The sequence below is a fragment of the Thermobia domestica genome, chromosome 5, assembly GCF_964235325.1.
Source record: "Thermobia domestica chromosome 5, izTheDome1.hap1.1, whole genome shotgun sequence".
In the NCBI taxonomy this organism is placed as follows: Eukaryota; Metazoa; Arthropoda; class Insecta; order Zygentoma; family Lepismatidae; genus Thermobia; species Thermobia domestica.
In genome coordinates, this window is record NC_137458.1 from 37,899,446 (window position 1) to 37,919,772 (window position 20,327).

Consider the following 20,327-nt stretch of genomic DNA (forward strand, 5'->3'; position numbering starts at 1 on the left):
ATTTTCTGGTAAGTACTTTGTTCATTATGTCTGCTTAGAGATTCCCCTATTTTGAAACTGTCGAAGTGTCTGAAACGGAAGATTCTTAATGAATGTATTCTATTTGTTTTGCCACATGGATTGGAGATGAAAACATTGTTAAGATGAGACAGCTTCTACAGACAACACACAAAGAAGCACCAGCTAAGGTATGAAATAAAATACACATCAGTCACATCAGGATTACTGAAACTGAACTGATGAAAAATGTTGTGTTCTCGAGTTAAAAATAATTAGTGTAGCAACATAAAAAAATAGTTTTGATGTACTTCACTTAGAGATCTTGATGATAAGATATTGTATTATCATCGAAGACAAGCACTTATGTAGATTTAAAGAAAATCGGGTAGGTATATATTTTAATGATTGGAAAAAAAATTGAAACAAACAGAGAAAGAACCTTAAATAAAATCGTCTACAATACTACCTTCATATTCTTTTCGTCTTTTCATTTTACCCATCCCCTGTTGCTTTTCACATACTACAGAAGAGAGTAAATTGCCGGTCAAATAATAGTTTACACCTAGAAGGACGAACAGGGGGGAGGAGGAAGGTACAAAGTGCCACATTTTCGAAATTGGTGATTTTAATCGTGAATATGTATGATCCCATTCTCAATATTTTTATTTTGTGTTAGCAAGTTTTTATAATATGTATTTGTTTCTACAGGACAAATCTTTGTCCTGTTTTCTTTGTGAATAATAAGAGTTCAAAAATGATATCTTAGAATGCTGTCTCCTGCGAGAGTTAAACTTTCTCTGACAGAAATAAAACAATATGTAACAACATAATGTAAACAAGTATATACTCCGTAGCTTCCTTTATATATTCATGAGGAGGGAAAAACGAATACCTTCGTCCTTTACTGATTTTTTCCTGAAAAATCAACAAGGATGGTATATTGTATAAAACTTGGTATCGTGGTAGACTTTGACAAGATTAGTATATAGATGAAATATTATGGTGTGTAGGCTTTCCATTCCCGAGTTTTGGGTCATCAAATTTAAGGTCAAATTTTCGAAGAAAGAAATTAGCTGAGCCCATTTGATTTGGACAAATCAGTAGATTATTTGTGTGGGTGCTGGAGCCCCGGAGCACCCACATAGTCGTCGCGCATGGGCAAGGAAACGTTTTACATAAAAACAAATGTGAATTCCGTACCAGTCTATGCTCCCTTTACTTAGTAATTATATTGTTGGGAATCGAAAAACCAACTTTTGGAACCTCGCACTTTCTTTGTCCCCGGAAGTGACGAAATTGCTTGATTCAAACGAAGAAGCACACGGAGTATGAGGCAGTACAAAATAGAATGCCTTCATTGGAATTATAAAATCATGGATTTAATCTCTAGCGTGGTGGGTACTAAATTTTTCTCTAGTTCTCCTTAACTGTATGATTTTGTCTTCGCTAATCTCGGACAGAAGAAAGAAAAAAATCCATATGAAAATAATATTAATGCTGGTAAGCTCTTCACATCCGAAGACTCCGTTTGTAATAAAATATAACCTTGATGTAAAATCTGAAAGATAGTCCACCGCACACGTACCACCAAAATCTAAGGGCTCAGAACTTTTAAACATTCCTACCCCTTTATATATATATATATATAATCAGAACTTCTTTACCATTTCGGATAGGAACTGAATAGGGTTTCCAACACAATTTATCATTATAGGAAAAACAAAGATATAAAATGACGAAATGTTGCAATATGTATATATAAAACGAGTGACTTGTAACATTTATCTATACGAAAGACTGAAGACAGTTGTAAAGTTTCCCAAAATAATGTTAGCATTTGTGATTTATTAAAAAAAAAAAAAAAAATCTCTTCAATCTCTTCAAATTCAATCGATTATTTTTAACAATACTTTGCCAACAAAAACGTTAAAGTATTTGCACAAGATAAAGAGAAGTTCACTTTCGTCTTTAAGGTAATGAAAACCATATTTATGGTCCACAGTAAGAATACACTATTAAATATTTGAAATGTCACAATGAAACGTGAAGTTCGGATTTCGCTTACTTGTTTACTGTATTAATTAACGGTTTCTTATTATATTTACTGTCATTTTGTGTTTATCTATAAAGGTAACCAAGAAAGTTCTGTCGCTTTTTGTGAAGGTCTGTGTTCAATTGGCCCTCACATCGTGAATTGAATGCGAATGGAGATAAGGTGAAGGTCAGTTGTTGGTGTGGGTATATCCAATATACTACCTGGTTGTGTCAGTTCAGCTACACCGTAAACTTGCTTAAGAACAGAGTGAACATGGGACCTCCACAGAGCGTTATATTGACGTGTATGCTGTACGAGTTCAAACTGGGGTCAAACGCCGCTGCACTGGAGCGGAAGATATGCCAGGCCTTTGGTAAGGGTGTCGTAACTACGTGGACAGTGCAGTGGTGGTTTAACAAGTTTAAGAACGATGACGAAACACTCGAAGAAGCACCACGTGCCGGAAGACCAACGCATAAGTTTTATACAAAATGAAGATCTTCAGGTAGCAATTGAGGCGAACAATGGCCAGACATGTGAGGAACTGAGAGTACAATTCAATGTAAGTGGAGAAACCATTCGACAGCACCTTCATCAAATTTGAAAATATTACAAGTTGGGTAAATGGGTCCCACATAATTTGACTCTGGGCCCGAAGGCAAAGCGAGCAGACACCTGTGTTTCTTTGCTGTCTCGTCTTAGGAAGGAGCCATTTCTGGATAGGGTGTTGACATGTGATGAGAAGTGGGTCCTGTACGAAGCTCCACGGCACAGTCATCATTGGTTAGTATCCCAACCGGTTCCAAAACAGTCGAAATCAGCACTGCACCAGAAGGTCCTTCTGTGTGTTTGGTGGACTGCTCGCGGCATCGTGCATCGGAAATTGCTACAACCTGGTCAGAGCATCAATGTAACTGTGGACTGTCAGCAGTTGAGCCATATTCAAGAAAAACTCAAAACTCTGGAGCCAGCACTTTTGAATTGCAAAGGGGTCCTCCTGTTACAGGACAACGCTAAGCCCCACGTGGCTAGGATGACCCGGGACACCATTTTACGCCTTGGATGAGAAACACTATTACATCCATCATTGCACCGTCCGATTATCACCCGTTATATTCCTTGGACAATCACCTTCGAGGACGCCAGTTCAAATCCCTAGTAGAGGTGCAAAATACACTTGATACCTTCTTCGCTTTACGACCCACCAAGCTGTATTGCGATGGAATCCATGGCCTTCCAAAACGTTGGCAGAAGGATGTCGATGCTGATGGAGACCATTTTTTATTTTCCAGGTACGTCTAAGGTGACATATCGATGTTCGAAGGTCGTGGGTGAAAAAGCGGCAGAACTTTCTTGGTTACCTTTATATGTATGATGCAATGTCTGCTATAACCATTAAGCTTCTTCCTTAGTTTCGAAAATGTCCGACATGACGCCTTTGTCCACCAGCAAACAAACTATACGAAGCCATCTATTAAAGCCTTATACGTTTGATCAAGCCCTCTATTAAAAATGAATATGGAAAAGTGTCATTTTTTTCTTTTTGAATAATGTTCACAAACACACCGTCTTTGTCGGCATATAAGATCCATCCCATTTTCAGTGTCCATTTTTGAAAATTAAACACGTTATATTATGTTTAAAACTATAAAGTGATATATTAGGAAGGAAACAACGATATTTGAGAAGGTCTACTAGCATTTTCTGAGTCGCTGAACTGTACGTAACTGGAGTGCTCTTGGACATCTTAAAGAAGCATTGAAAACTGCACAGAATTGAGAAAACTTACAAAAACTGATATAACCAAAATCTTTCAATCGGCATATAAAATACACCTCATTTTTTGAAATCATTTATATACAGAGAGAAAAGGGCATGTTATACTCTATAAACAAAATAAGTCAAATTCAAAAGATGGCTATTGAAACTTGCTCAAATGCACAATAATCGGAGTATTTTGTTTCATTCATCACTGGGACGGATTTTAACTATTGAAATCATGTTCTTGAAATGTAAAATAAAATAACATTTAAGATAATAATATGGCAAATCATCTTGAGTGCATTTATGTATGGCACAAAAATACAAATTTTCTCAAAGAGTTGTACCGATGTCAGCCATCCACACATATGATATAACTGTGAAAGAAGAATGAGCAATTATTAGAACTGATAATTTGAATTAGTTCATGTTTATTTTAATCAGTTCCATTTCACAGAATAAATTTTGACTAATATTCGTTTACGTTAATGAAATTGATCGTTAATGTATTATAAATGCTATTTATACAATGATGCCGAATACAATTACATCGAAACACAAAACAAATATTATTTTTATTGTATATTATGATACAAGAGGTTTTTTCTTTATCTGAGAAATTATTTTGGTTAACTAGTAACGTAAATAATTAGAATTAAGATTGCTATCATAATTTTATTTCCAACTTAACTTTATTTAAAATTTGTAATAAAATACTTTTTATAGGTTTAATTTAAAATTTAATTTGATAATAATAATAATTTTCCGCAAATCTATGCATATTCGATTTATTACTTTAATTTCTTATATATAAATGTTTCTTGTCTGAGATAAACATGTTGGACAAATATATAATGTTTGTCTCAGACTAGAAACATGGAAGTATTTCTTACACTTTGATATTACAACTTTCTATCGATCTTTTTGTTTATCCGACAGAAGACAAGGTAAGAGAAATATGTTTCGCAAATCTTTTTAAAGTTGATCTTAGTTCGTGCAACCAACCGAATCATGTGACTGGTCATGTATTTCTTCTTTTGAGTGTAACATATGCATGTGATGATAATAATCGGAAGTTCGTAAGGCATACTAAAAAAATGCATGAAACAAAGATTACAACTATATTGATTCATAATATTTTGGTGTTTATATATATATATATATATATATATATATATATATATATATATATATACACAAACTTATGCACTTATACGATCTAGCAGCTAAATTTCAATAAGAAATTCAGAAAATATGAAATTATTAATACCTTATTACATTGTGTTAAGTGGCGTTATTTGCTTATCTCGTAGAATGCTTAGGTACACTCGCTCTAGGACAGTTGAGTAAGAGCGTGAATCTCTATTTGTCAAGTGATAATGATGCACAAGATCAAGCAGTAAAAACTAGTGGTGGGAACAAAAACCGGTATTACGGTTTTTAGAAAAAGAGAAAACGTGTATTGAAAACCGGTTTGAAACCGGTTTGAAACCGAAATATTTTTGAAAACCGGTTTGACTTTTTATTAAAAATAGTTTAGGTTTTAAATACAGATTTCTGCTTAAAAACCGTTTCAGTTTTCTATTAAAAACATGTTTCAGTTTTGAAATCGATTCGGTTTTCTGTCAAAACCAATTTTGGTTTGTACAAACCAATTTTCGATTTATATATATATATATAGCTATACCTAGGTATAGGGAGAGATATGAACAACTGCCTATCCCAAATAAAAACTGGAGTAGCATGTTTTCCCTGACGATAAGAAATTTGCACATATACGAAATTTTACAGCGAAATTTCACGAAACGGATCACACTGCAGATCCTAAACGCACTCGAGACCCTTAATCTCAGAAGAGAAAGTCAATGAAACAGGACAAGGAGCTAAAAAGGCCAGAAAACACAATTTGTACCATAGAATGTAGCTTACAACAGCCTGACGAAGATGTTAAAACAACTTTCACACACGAGTCAGAAACACCAGCTGCAAGAAAGTGATCTGCGGTCCCACGATGACTTTTACAAATAGGGTACCATTATAGGCGAAATTTTCCTATTTCATCCTTCTCATTTCAGTTCCCCTATCTCGAATCATCCTTTATCATTTATAGAGCAGCGAGTTTATGCTGAGTTTAGCGATATTTTTTTCTCACTTGGAGGCAAATCAGGGTTGGCAGCAAAAACATTCAAAGAGTTCTCTGCGATTCAGGCAGCACCAGTCTTTGCAATAAAGGACACACTTGCAAACTTTTTTTTAAACGTCACTGGGCAAACAGAACTGTTGTGTATGTGTATGTGTATGTATGTGTGTGTGTGTGTGTGTGTGTGTGTGAGAGAGAGAGAGAGAGAGAGAGAGAGAGAGAGAGAGAGAGAGAGAAGTCAATTAGTGTGCAGTTCACTTGATCGACCATTACGAAAAACAAATATGATTTTATTGAAGGAAAGCAGACATGAAGCTTGATTCACCTTGCACTATCACCAGGTTCCATTTAAAACAATGAGTTTGTTTTGCTTTTTCTGTCCCGTTGAAGAAGGGAAAGGGAAGGATGAAATATGAAACTTTTGGTATAACCGTACTCTTACGTTAGTTTAAGATTTTCCCTCATAGATAAAGGTGAAGACATCCTTATTATTACCTTTTTTTCACCGATGATGCATGCTTTCATCTTGCTTAGTACGTGAACATCTAAGCAGCTGTCTAGGGAGTACTGATAATTCGCATGAATTAAATTTCTCTACTCTACGCAAATAGAAGATCGATATGTATATGCCTCAAGTCGTATGTATGTTGTCTGACTAATTTTATTCGACGAGGTTACAAATTTAGAATGTTACAGGGATCATATTGTGGAAGTATTCATAATTCACCTCAATGAGTATGAGCTTAAGGAAGAGTGGTTTTCACAGATCGGAGCAGCGACTTGTCCATTATTACAATATATGAAATGGTTCTGTAGTGGTAGGTAATTTCCCTTGGAATATGGCCTACTATTTCCCCGGAGTTCTATCAATTGGGTATACTAGCGGGACGAGTATACCAGCAGTGGCGGCTTTAGCGGGTAGGCACAAGCTTACCCCAAAATTTTGAAAAAATATATAAGCACTAAAATATACCGTATAGACTAAATATATTTTCCACTATTTATATTAATGGTAGATAATTATTTAACAAATAGCATTAACCACTACTGTAAAAGTAATTTCCTACTTTCATTAATCAATCAAATGTGCATATGTATCCATAAGCAAGGGAGCAGGCCTACCCAAAATTAAATCCTAAAGCCGCCCATGTTTACGAGAACAGTTCACATACTCTGAGAGTTAAAGATGATACAAATGGTTGTCTAATAGGGAAAACATGTTTCACCATAGTTAAACCAGTGCTTCCCAACCTTTTTTTGATTCACGACACATTTTAGAAATGCCCATGACATCGCAACACACGTTATGTTAAGCATTGTTGATGTCGTTGCAGCATTAACTAGTATTTATAGTCTGTCTCAAAACTATTTTTAATTAGTAATATTAACGGCAATATGGTGTATAGACCCTACGTAAAGTCTAGAGTTATAGGAAGAGGTGTCTCCCAAATTTATCATTCTTCCTTCCAAATTTACCAATCTTCCTTCTAAATTTATCACTCTGACTTTCAAATTTACCATTCTTCCTTCCAAATTTACAACTCTTCCTTCTAAATTTATCACTCTTGCTCCCAAATTTATCATTCTTCCTTCCAAATTTACCAATCTTCCTTCTAAATTTATCACTCTGGCTCCCAATTTACCACTTCCTTCTAAATTTATCACTCTTGCTCCCAAATTCATCATTCTTCCTTCCAAATTTATCGTTCTTCCTTCTCATTTGTCACTGGCTCCCAAATTTACCATTCTTCCTTCCAAATTTACAACTCTTCCTTCTAAACTTATCACTCTTGCTCTCAAATTTATCATCTTTCCTTCCAAATTTACCATTCTTCCTTCTAATTTGTCACTCTGGCTTCCAAATTGACCACTCTTCCTTCTAAATTGACCACTCTGGCTCCCAAATTTACCATTCTGACCCCGAAATGTACTTTTCTCTTCCCCAAACTTACCATTCTCCAGTTTGATTGTATCACTTTCCATAATAAAATAAAAAGTTCACCAAAATAATCTAACCGGTGCACCCTAAAACTGGTATGTGGACACCCCTGATTATGATCTCTGTCAGCAGCGAGGCTAAATAGGCCGAAAAATACAATTTAAAATGAGTTCTGAGCCAGTGGCGTACGCAAAATTTCATCAACGGTAGGTTCATACATTCAATCTCATATGCTTTCAGGACAAGTGTGATTTTTATGTATATATTTCTTAGTATCGTAAATGTTTATTTTTTCATTAATATCTTCCTCAAGGAGAAGGATTAAACCCCGAAACCCCTCCTTGTATACGCCACTAATCGGAATTACTGTAGTGTGTTCGATACTCTATACTGCCGAGAATCGAACCCAGGATCTCATGTACCAAAGGTACCCGCGATAACCACTAGATCAGAGAAGAAAGCTAACACTTAAGAGGCGGAATTCAAGTTACTGAAAGATGAGACGTGCTTGTGGAACATAAAGTCTTTTACACTTTGGAAGAGACTCAGAAAAAAAATTGAGTGGTGAAGATAGGTAATAACAACCGGGCCTTAACTGGTTTAGAAACGATAAACATGTTTAGTTGCAACTGCGTTCTGTTTTATTTATTGAATTTCGTGTTGAGAATTTGCTTGAAGTGAAAATGTTATGCCGAAGTACTATAAAGTTTCTTCTGAGAGTGAGAAGTCCCTGAAAGATCCCTCGTGACTACATGCTAAGCGCACGCGTTTTCGGTGCGGGAGACCCAAATTTGATTCCTGGTGAGAGCTCGCGTGGTTCGGTTAAGTCAGCGTTTCCCAACCTTTTTCAACTTGCGGCACACTATCGTGTCACTTGAATTCTCATGGCACACTCATAGATATTATTATTATTATTATTATTATTATTATTATTATTATTATTATTATTATTATTATTATTATTTGCACTTATAAAATACCATGGTATTTTTTTTTTCTGTGATTACTGATCTCCTCCTCACAGAGATGAAAGCTCGATTACTGGTTTTCCCCTATGCTAATTCATTGTGCTTATTTTTTATTTTAATTTTAAAATAGAACACAATTGCAATGAAATACAGAACTCAGATTTTTAAAAATACGCTTTCTTTTTCGAAAACTGTATCCAACCTTTCAGTAAGAACGAAGATCACTAAATAACGAACGAACAAACAAATGCCTTGTACTTTTAATTTTGCTGTTTTAACCAAAACCGGTGCATATTATTGCAATCACACAGCTTGCGATGCGTCGAAATCAAAACACAGCTGTTGAACAAATTGTTGTTCTGTCATTCTACGAACATTCACTTGACCTGTACCGTACAAGTGCTTCCATTTCTCGGTGTTAGTATGACTCTCAATTGAAGCGTAACATAGTAGCTAAGCGTGGAAATGTGTACGAGCCGTAATACTGTCTGCTACACAGTAATAGATGTAGAACAATATATTACAATTACAGTAATTTTTTCCATGGTAGAAATTCATAGTAATGTGAAATACAAAAATGTACATTTTTTCCTATGTTTTGCAATTTGTTTGCTATAGAATTAATAATTTTGTTTCGATTTCTCGCGTCACACCAGCGGTCCATTCGCGGCATACCAGTGTGCCGTGGCACACCGGTTGGGAAACGTTGGGTTAAGTGGTAAAGTTCACGTCTCATATAATCTCGGTTCTGAAAAGAAGAAAGTTTGTGGAGGAATAAGGAGAAGTAGCTACGAGATGTGGAATACCTTCTTAGATCTAATGTCTGCGGTGGAGAACAGAGTGATTGTGCACTTTCTCACAATTCTACCCTTTCCTTCCATATTTTCAATCTACCAGTTCTTTCATAAGCATTCATTTTCATTATTATCCGACTCCATCAGCCTACGTCGACAACTATGGGACGTAAAACTGTGAGTTTCATTTTTTTCTCTTTAGTCTAACGTAGTTAGGTCTATTAAATCTCCAATCTACATCATAACGCTTACAGTCTGAGACAAAAAGAGTCCGATTAAGAAAGTGTATTGAGTATTAATTATTTTAACATTCTTTCATCATCGTAAGTCCACATCGTTAAAGTTTTTATTTTACACAGAATTGATTTTTAGTTCGGCGTCCCTTTCAGCAACGAGGCTATATGAGACGTGAACCTACAATTTAACATGGAATCCGAACCACATACGCCCCGCCGGGAATCGAACCAGGGTCTCCCACGCCAAAGGCGCGTACGCCAACCGCTTAGCCTCTCAGGTTATTATTATTATTATTATTATTATTATTATTATTATTATTATTATTATTATTATTATTAACTTACTTTTTTTAAGATAAGGGAAAAACGAAAACTAATAATCAAATTTGGGGATCAGAATGGTCTAATCACGGACATCCCGTTGATTTTGCGGAGTTTGGGAACCTTTAGTGTTGCTCACGAGACGAGACAAGAGGAGATATAAGGTTTCGTCTCTCAGTTCGTCTCGATTCTCGAAGTTTTGTTGCTTCGTCTCGTTTTGTAAATTCATGCACTAAATTTATTCTTTCTTTTTTTTTTTTTTTTTTTTTTTTTGTCTTTCTTAACTTTATCCAAGAGTCACGAAAGGTCCACGAAGGGTATAGTATAACAACATTCATGGGCGGCAATTCGGGGGAGCAAAGGGGGGAAGTTGCCCCCACTTTTTTGAAATTACGCATTAATGTATAGACCCCTATTGTTTCATTTGGAAATATAAAGTTTTGTAGGTATTATTGGTTCGTAGAATAAAAATGGTACCATAAAATATTTGTCGTTCTTTGAGTACGTATTGGTTGTCTTCCCGTGGGATTGCGTTTGAAGAAAGCTACAGGCATTGCGTTTGAACTGCCACTAAAAATGGCCCAAAAATTAACCTATTGGAGCGCCACAATTCGAGCGTACTTTCATTTCTTCTTGCAATTGATCGATATGTTAGTCAGCCGCTCTGGAACTAATTGAGATAACATTTCGCAAGAAAAGAAGTCCTTACAAGTTATTCTTTAACCCTTAGGAGCTCTTGGCTTTTTGGGCTATTTTTGAGACTTTCAGTCAAGCAGCTACCGCATCGTCAGTATTTATCCTAGGATCATGGTTCGTACCTCATTCTCTTTAGAATAGAGCTGGCTTTCAAATGGTACCACTTGCATGCTCATACCATATACCAGAAGCGGGAAAAAATGTCAAAGTGAAAATTTCGGAGGGAAAAATTTTTTTCTCGAACTTTGCCCCCCCCCCTGGACCCCCCTGTATGATCGTAGCCATCTAAAAAAATCTGATAAATAGTACTTGGTATACTGAATGTGTGTGCCAAATTTCAAGTTTCTATCTTGAATAGTAAGGGCGGGAGAATTTTTATCAAAAATTCCCACAATGCCCCAAATCACCATAAAACACTATGATCTCAGGGGGAAAAAATCCTGAGACACCCCTAATTACCCTAGGACTATAATCCGCCAATCATTCTCTTCAGAATAGAACTGTCTTTCCGGCGGTACCATTCACATGTCTCCATCATGTATCTAAGGCGGGAAATTCCTGAAAAAAGGGATTTTTGGGGCAAAATTTCCCTTTTTTCAACTTTTGCCCCTCTGGACCCCCCCTGTTGTTACGCAGAAATAAAAAAAAAACTTCTGGTAAATACTACTCGGTGGACTGAATGTTTGTGCAAAATTTCAATCTTCTACGTGAAAAAATAGGCCCGCCAGAAAAAATTTCCCTACCATGCCCCACTTTTACCCTATACAGAAGTATATTTGGATAAAAATTCACTGAGACGGCCCTAATTACCCTATAATAATAATTCGACCGTCGTTCTCTTCAGAATGGAACGGTCTTTCAGACGGTATGACTCACGTGGTCCTATTGTGTATGTGAGGCGGGAAAATGACGAAAAACGGGATTTTTGGGGTAAAAATATCCCTTTTTTAACCTTTTGCCCCTCTGGTTCCCCCCCCTGTTTTAAAACTGACATCGGAACAAAAAATCTGGTAAATACTACTCGGTGGACTGAATGTTTGTGCAAAATTTCAATCTTCTACGTTCAAAAAGAAGCCCGCCAAAAATATATATACTGACAATGCCCCATTTTTCCCTATATAGAAGTATATTTTTCGAAAAATCCCTGAGACATCCCTAATTACCCTAGAATAATAATTCGACCGTCATTCTCTTCAGAATGGAACGGCCTTTCAGACGGTATGACTCACGTGGTCCTATCATGTATGTGAGGCGCGAAAATGACGACAAACGGGATTTTTATGGTAAAAATATCCCTTTTTTACCCCTTTGCCCCTCTGGTCCCCCCCCCCTGTTTTAGCACTGACATCGGAAGAAAATATCTGGTAAATACTACTCGGTGGACTGAATGTTTGTGCAAAATTTCAATCTTCTACGTTTAAAAATGAGCCCGCCAAAAATAATGAACATAGGCTTAAAAAGGAAAAAAATACATTTTAAGATTATGACGTCATCACCTCCCATGTCTGGACGCAGGACGGTCTGAAACCATACGCAATGTCTTCTACAATGTCTCTGGACTTGAAAAACAACAAAAAAAAAAAAAAAAAACGGACGAAAAAAGCTCAAATAGAAGAGAAATAACGCAATGTACCATGGAAAACGCGTATGGTACAAAATGTACCATAAGATCCCCAAAGGGTTAATTGTAGAGGAAAGGGTGCAAATGTGGAAACGTGAGGGTAATGTGGAAACGTAACATATGTTGACTGCAGAGAGCTTTACCCTTGCGGCGATTGCCGTAAACAATCACCCTCGTCCCCATTCGGTACAGCACAACACTATGAAGCGCTCGGCCAGTGTAGTTAACGGTGGTGCGTCGATTGTTATTTACACATTTTCGTAAAATTTTCGGAGGTAAGTGTGCAGTATTATTAAGTTTAAAGTATCATAGATGTAGTGTAATACATATCAGAGCATTGTGAAAAGGAGTTATTGGGAAGGTATTGGTGGCATTTAATCAATCACAAGCAAACGTGATTTTAACTTAACTCGTACAATCCAATTTGACTACAGTGCGGATAACTTGGAAACATGCAGATGAGGAAAATGTGGAAACGTTTCCACATTTCCCTTACCCTAAAGTCCATTACATTGTTTTATTAGTAGTAAATAATTTATTGAAGATAACACACATTTGAATCATACAAGTATATGTTTGATACTTTTGATTCATGGCCTAAGTGAGGGCAGGGCAGAGGGGTAAGGCTTAGGAGTAAAGCAAAGTGGAAACTGACAAAGAGGCGGAAAAAGGCAAATAATTGTCTCCACGATTTTTATTACAGGGTCTTAGCGTACCGAGTACCTCTTTAGAGGATCCCAGCGTACCGAGCATCTCTTCAGAGGATCCCAGCGTACCGAGCATGTCTTCAGAGGACCCCAGCGTACCAAGCACCTCTTCAGAGGATCCCAGCGTACCAAGCACCTCTTCAAAGGAATCCAGCGTACCAAGCACCTCTTCAGAGGATCCCAGCGTACCAAGCACCTCTTCAGAGGATCCCAGCGTACTGAGCATCTCTTCAGAGAATCCCAGCGTACCAAGCACCTCTTCAGAGGATCCCAGCGTACCGAGTACCTCTTTAGAGGATCCCAGCGTACCGAGCATCTCTTCAGAGGATCCCAGCGTACCGAGCATCTCTTCAGAGGATCCTAACGTTCCGAGCATCTCTTCTAAATTTTGCGTGTCACCATATGAAATCATGAAAATACTCCTTTTGAAGAGGAAAACTTCGGATACAGATCGTAAGCCGAGTTCTTGCACTGTTTTCAGATCGTCTCCGTACAATAAACAACTCGAAGAATTCTTATCTAACCGTAAGAGTTAACGACTAGACCTAAACAGAAACCGCCTGCAGGCGGTAACAAAACCAGAAAAATGCCCAAAGTGCCTCCTCCAATTAAAAAAAAACTCGGCAGTCTCTCTTCCAGTTGGAGTACAACAGCCAAAAAGACACTCTGTGCATATTATATGGGAATCCATTTTCGAAAGATATGTGTGGTGAACTCTGGATTAAATGTCAATAATGTGAGAAATGGAGTCACTCTTAGTGTGCCGGTGTGGAAATAGGCATTTATATTTGTGATTTCTGCAAACAGGACTTGCCTACATAACATCTTTGTCTATTTACAACAAAACCTTGAATCGAAATTTGTTTACTTTGTAACTTTCAGCTTTTTAACTTTGTAATCATTTAAAATCTTTTGTTGTCTTTGTTCATCTACAGATTAAAAGCATGCTATCATTAAAAACATATTATGATCCAACATTATGTGTCTACACATTTATTTACTGTAATTTTAGGGTGTTTCCACATTACCCTCAGATTTAAAAAAATCGAAATATGCTAGTACATGTGCTAAATATTTCTTTATTTTTTACGTATATGGGTTTTGCACTTGAGAATTATAGTCCCATTTTTCTAACATTCTAAGGCATTTTCAAACAATTTTCCAGGTTAAATTAACGATTCACTGCTCTTTTACAAATTAAGTACAAACTGGGTTTCCACATTTGCACCCTCTCCTCTACAAAAATCGACAGTTCCTAAAATGTATTTTCTTCTTTCTAATAATAATATTTTGATTTGATTTTTTCAGTTTAACATCCTGTTCAGCAGCGAAGTTACATGAGACGTGGACATAATGATCAACGTGGAGTCCGAACCACGTGAGTCCCCCCCCCCCGGGAATCGAGCCCGGGTCTCCCACGTCTAAGGCGCGTACGCTAACCGCTTAGGCACGAAGGAGCTCAGTAAGGAATATTAATTTTGCAGTGTAATATACGAGTTTAGGGGTGTACATATACAGTTTTGTATATACAATTAAATTTAGTGAATTCAGCATAATTCTAGGTTTTAGGATTATTTTGTATAACTGAAATGTGGAGTGACTCTAAGTATTGCTGAGTTTTGATATATTCCAAGAAAGTGAAAACTGTATTTAATGGTAGCGAACATGTTTCGGGAAGCTGCAAAAGTATTTCTTTAAATGTTGTAGCATATGCTTATAGTATTCACTATCATTCTAAGAGTAATAACACACACAATAGCATTCGTGGAATTAAAAATATAAGTTGTTCATTAATTTCCAGTTTGAATATAACTTTTGCAAAACAAGCCTCGTTATTCATTACTATGATTATTTGATTAATATTATCCTTTCTGTTTATTTGTTTTGCAAATTTGTTATTAAATAGGCCCCTAATCTGATCACACAATTTTCCAGTCAGATATTCATGAGCAAGGAATCAAATCTCTTCTTACAAGTTCATTGTTTAAGAGTACAAAGGGCTAGTATCTGCGTGCGTTGCTCTTGTCAATTTACTTAATAAAATATGAAACAAGATATAGGGTATAACTGAAAAAGACAGTATCCTAATAGTTATACAACCTTTCGTCAAACAAAGTGTTACAAGCAACCAGGAAAACTAACATTGATATTAAATATTCAGATCATATCTTGCCCCCCCCCCCACTTTTAACGTTCAACCGCCGCCACTGACAGCATTTAACCATATTATTATTATTGGGTTATATTGTGTAATAACTTTCGTATCTTTAAACGTTGATAAATGTTCTTCATTGTGTTAATACGATCACTTTATCAATGTATAACTTTTATACTATGAATCATGTAACATTAAAAAAATGTTTCAGGTTTAAAACTTACGTGAGCAAGTATTGCCCACTGGACTCGTAAAATCTCTCGTCTGATACCGTACGTTAATTTACAAAGGTACTTCTTGTCTCGTGACAAGCACTACCTGCAGTGAAACTAATCTGTGGGGCCGATGATGTAAGTAAAAATTCCATTTCCAGTATGAATAAATTATTTTGCACCAACCTGACTTTTTCGCATCAATGATAGTGATATTCCACCACGAGTACACTTAGCAAAATTAATACCAAATGTTTCTCCATCTCTAAATGCTTTGAATCCCAAGAATGAATCAGAAATAATAAGCTTGATAGTTTTCCTGAAAGACCCAACTCTATTCTTCTATGAGGTGAGGCCTGGGGCAATACCCTCACTTGCTCAAAACAACGAGAAGGCCCCGAGTTTAGTTACACAGAAAATACTACGAAAGAAATTTGCCGCTATAGTCTATATGTAGAACATTCTACTGTCATCTTGTAATCTGGCCGCCCAATGTATGATGCAATAACTCACAGAGAATCAAATTATACAATGATACACATCGTGTCAAAGATGATAACCACTTGTTGTTTCATAACACTTTCTAAATACCAGATGTATACCAAGTTCAAATTTACGTACTGGTTTTGATTTTACAATTACTGATTAGAAACTGCGGTAAAACGGTGAATTTATCAAAAGCCTCTCTTAAGGTCATCAGGTAAACATTTTCAAAATTATATATTTATAGCAATATACAAACAAAATGGACCAAGAAATTTAAAATCTACCAATATTTTAAAACATCTTTAACCTCACGAATTAACGTCACTTCTAACATCACAATGAAAACTAAAGACAGCCAAAACGTTGGTCATATCCAAGATATTGCGGATATTTCTTTCAAGGGACTTACATACGTATATTATTTACGTCTCTACACACAATACCTAACATGGTAATATACACAGACTGAAAATCACAGAATGTTTTCTTAATGTTTGCCTAATTACCACAAAAATATAATAAAGATATCTAAATTATACACTACTTACAATATCATGCACGTTACTTTTCCTTCGTTGACATGTCACATGTTTATTATTGACTTCATAAAGAATGGATCAATATCCTGCTACGCAGGCAACCAGCTATACACTTCACCGCAATCAATAATTCAGCAAGAAATAAAAAGATTTGCATGTTTACTGCCAGGAAGGAAACATACGCTCTACTATTACTATTTTTAACTTGAACAAACTGACCGCCTTCTTCAAGTTCGATCAGCGCTTTTGAAGGATAAAAGCTGTTTTTGTCACGTTTTAAGTTTCCCATAAGCTATCTAAATATAAAGGAGAAAAATAACTACCCCAACTATAAATTCCAAAGACTTTATTTTATTCTTGAACAATTAAATATTTTCATTTATTCAAGTTTTATAACAGTTTCACGGTTAAACGAAATGGCAGTATTTAAGAGTAAAACAAGATGGAAGTAGTTCCAGAAAACGAATGTAGTCTTACGATAACGTGTATTAAGCGGGAATCTATAAATAACGGAAATACACTACTGATATATTATTAAAGACTGTTTTCGTTGTGTACAGCCCTTAAATATTTTTAGGTTGACTTAATATCAACAGCCTGTGAAAACGAACGTTATCAATAGGACGAGATGACGATGGGTTTGAGTTGTTCTCCTTAGTACCTTCACGACAAAAGTTTTTCAGGCCACCCTCACCAGTACAAGCGAATTACGATCACCCTACCAAGATATTTCACAGGAACAGTGGAATAACAAAATCAAAAAAATCCACTCTAACAGACAGAAACAAATTTTGTTTCCATTGTCTATAGCCCAATATGCAGGGCCGGTGTAACGGTATCATTTTACCCCCGGGACAGGTTTACCCCCGGTAAAACTGTACTAGGGGGTAAAGATATCCCGGCTATAACGCGGGACCAGATTACCCCCGGGATCAGATTACCCCCCAAATAAAACACAAGAAAATGAAGTAATACTCGAAATATTGTATCATATTTAAGTTAAACACCTTACAACACTAATTAGTTGCCCCACCACTTTAGTCCTTTCTCTAATTATACCCCTCCCACAAGAAAAGCGGCAAAATAGCACTCACAAAGGAAAAATCGACGCTATTAATGCTGGTTTCACTTAAAACGTATCTACGGCATTAGTACATATACCACAATACTAACAATTGTCAGAACACGAAATTCAGCAATTAACATAGGAAAAAATGGAGGGGGGTAATCGTGTCCCGGGATCAGATTACCCCCCTAAAAAACAAGCAAATCAAGTGATATTCGAAATGTTGTTCCATATTTAAGTTAAACACCTTACAACACTAATTAGTTGCCCCACCACTTTAGTCCTTTCTCTAATTATACCCCTCCCACAAGAAAAGCGGCAAAATAGCACTCACAAAGGAAAAATCGACGCTATTAATGCTGGTTTCACTTAAAACGTATCTACGGCATTAGTACATATACCACAATACTAACAATTGTCAGAACACGAAATTCAGCAATTAACATAGGAAATAATGGAGGGGGGTAAGCGTGTCCCGGGATCAGATTACCCCCCTAAAAAACAAGCAAATCAAGTGATATTCGAAATGTTGTTCCATATTTAAGTTAAACACCTTACAACACTAATTAGTTGCCCCACCACTTTAGTCCTTTCTCTAATTATACCCCTCCCACAAGAAAAGCGGCAAAATAGCACTCACAAAGGAAAAATCGACGCTATTAATGCTGGTTTCACTTAAAACGTATCTACGGCATTAGTACATATACCACAATACTAACAATTGTCAGAACACGAAATTCAGCAATTAACATAGGAAATAATGGAGGGGGGTAATCGTGTCCCGGGATCAGATTACCCCCCTAAAAAACAAGCAAATCAAGTGCTATTCGAAATGTTGTTCCATATTTAAGTTAAACACCTTACAACACTAATTAGTTGCCCCACCACTTTAGTCCTTTCTCTAATTATACCCCTCCCACAAGAAAAGCGGCAAAATAGCACTCACAAAGGAAAAATCGACGCTATTAATGCTGGTTTCACTTAAAGCGTATCTAAGACATTAGCACATATACCTCTATACTAAAAATTATCAGAAGACGAAATTCAGCAATTAACATAGGAAATAATAGAGGGGGGTAATCGTGTCCCGGGATCAGATTACCCCCCTAAAAAACAAGCAAATCAAGTGATATTCGAAATGTTGTTCCATATTTAAGTTAAACACCTTACAACACTAATTAGTTGCCCCACCACTTTAGTCCTTTCTCTAATTATACCCCTCCCACAAGAAAAGCGGCAAAATAGCACTCACAAAGGAAAAATCGACGCTATTAATGCTGGTTTCACTTAAAGCGTATCTAAGACATTAGCACATATACATCTATACTAAAAATTATCAGAAGACGAAATTCAGCAATTAACATAGGAAATAATAGAGGGGGGTAATCGTGTCCCGGGATCAGATTACCCCCCTAAAAAACAAGCAAATCAAGTGATATTCGAAATGTTGTTCCATATTTAAGTTAAACACCTTACAACAGTAATTAGTTGCCCCACCACTTTAGTCCTTTCTCTAATTATACCCCTCCCACAAGAAAAGCGGCAAAATAGCACTCACAAAGAAAAAATCGACGCTATTAATGCTGGTTTCACTTAAAGCACATCTAAGACATTAGTACATATACCTCAATACTAACAATTGTCAGAACACAAAACTCAGCAATTAACATAGGAAATAATGGAGGGGGTAATCGTGTCCCGGGATCAGATTACCCCCCCCCCTAAAAAAACAAACAAATCAAGTGCTATTCGAAATGTTGTTCCATATTTAAGTTAAACACCTTACAACACTAATTAGTTGCCCCACCACTTTAGTCCTTTCTCTAATTATACCCCTCCCACAAGAAAAGCGGCAAAATAGCACTCACAAAGGAAAAATCGACGCTATTAATACTGGTTTCACTTAAAGCGTATCTAAGACATTAATACATATACCTCAATACTAACAATTGTCAGAACACGAAATTCATCGATTAACATAGGAAATAATGCAGGGGGGTAATCGTGATCCGGGATCAGATTACCCCCCTAAAAAACAAGCAAATCAAGTGATATTCGAAATGGTGTTCCATATTTAAGTTAAACACCTTACAACACTAATTAGTTGCCCCACCACTTTAGTCCTTTCTCTAATTATACCCCTCCCACAAGAAAAGCGGCAAAATAGCACTCACAAAGGAAAAATCGACGCTATTAATGCTGGTTTCACTTAAAGCGTATCTAAGACATTAGCACATATACCTCTATACTAAAAATTATCAGAAGACGAAATTCAGCAATTAACATAGGAAATAATAGAGGGGGGTAATCGTGTCCCGGGATCAGATTACCCCCCTAAAAAACAAGCAAATCAAGTGATATTCGAAATGTTGTTCCATATTTAAGTTAAACACCTTACAACAGTAATTAGTTGCCCCACCACTTTAGTCCTTTCTCTAATTATACCCCTCCCACAAGAAAAGCGGCAAAATAGCACTCACAAAGGAAAAATCGACGCTATTAATGCTGGTTTCACTTAAAACGTATCTACGGCATTAGTACATATACCACAATACTAACAATTGTCAGAACACGAAATTCAGCAATTAACATAGGAAATAATGGAGGGGGGTAATCGTGTCCCGGGATCAGATTACCCCCCTAAAAAACAA

General features: G+C 36.4%; 1 protein-coding gene across 1 annotated transcript in view; it reads right to left on the reverse strand.

The window, feature by feature from the left end:
- Positions 1–20,327, reverse strand: part of LOC145685868 (pecanex-like protein 4) — a 136,481-nt gene that overhangs the window by 48,660 nt on the left and 67,494 nt on the right. The gene's annotated exons all lie outside the window — the stretch shown is intronic.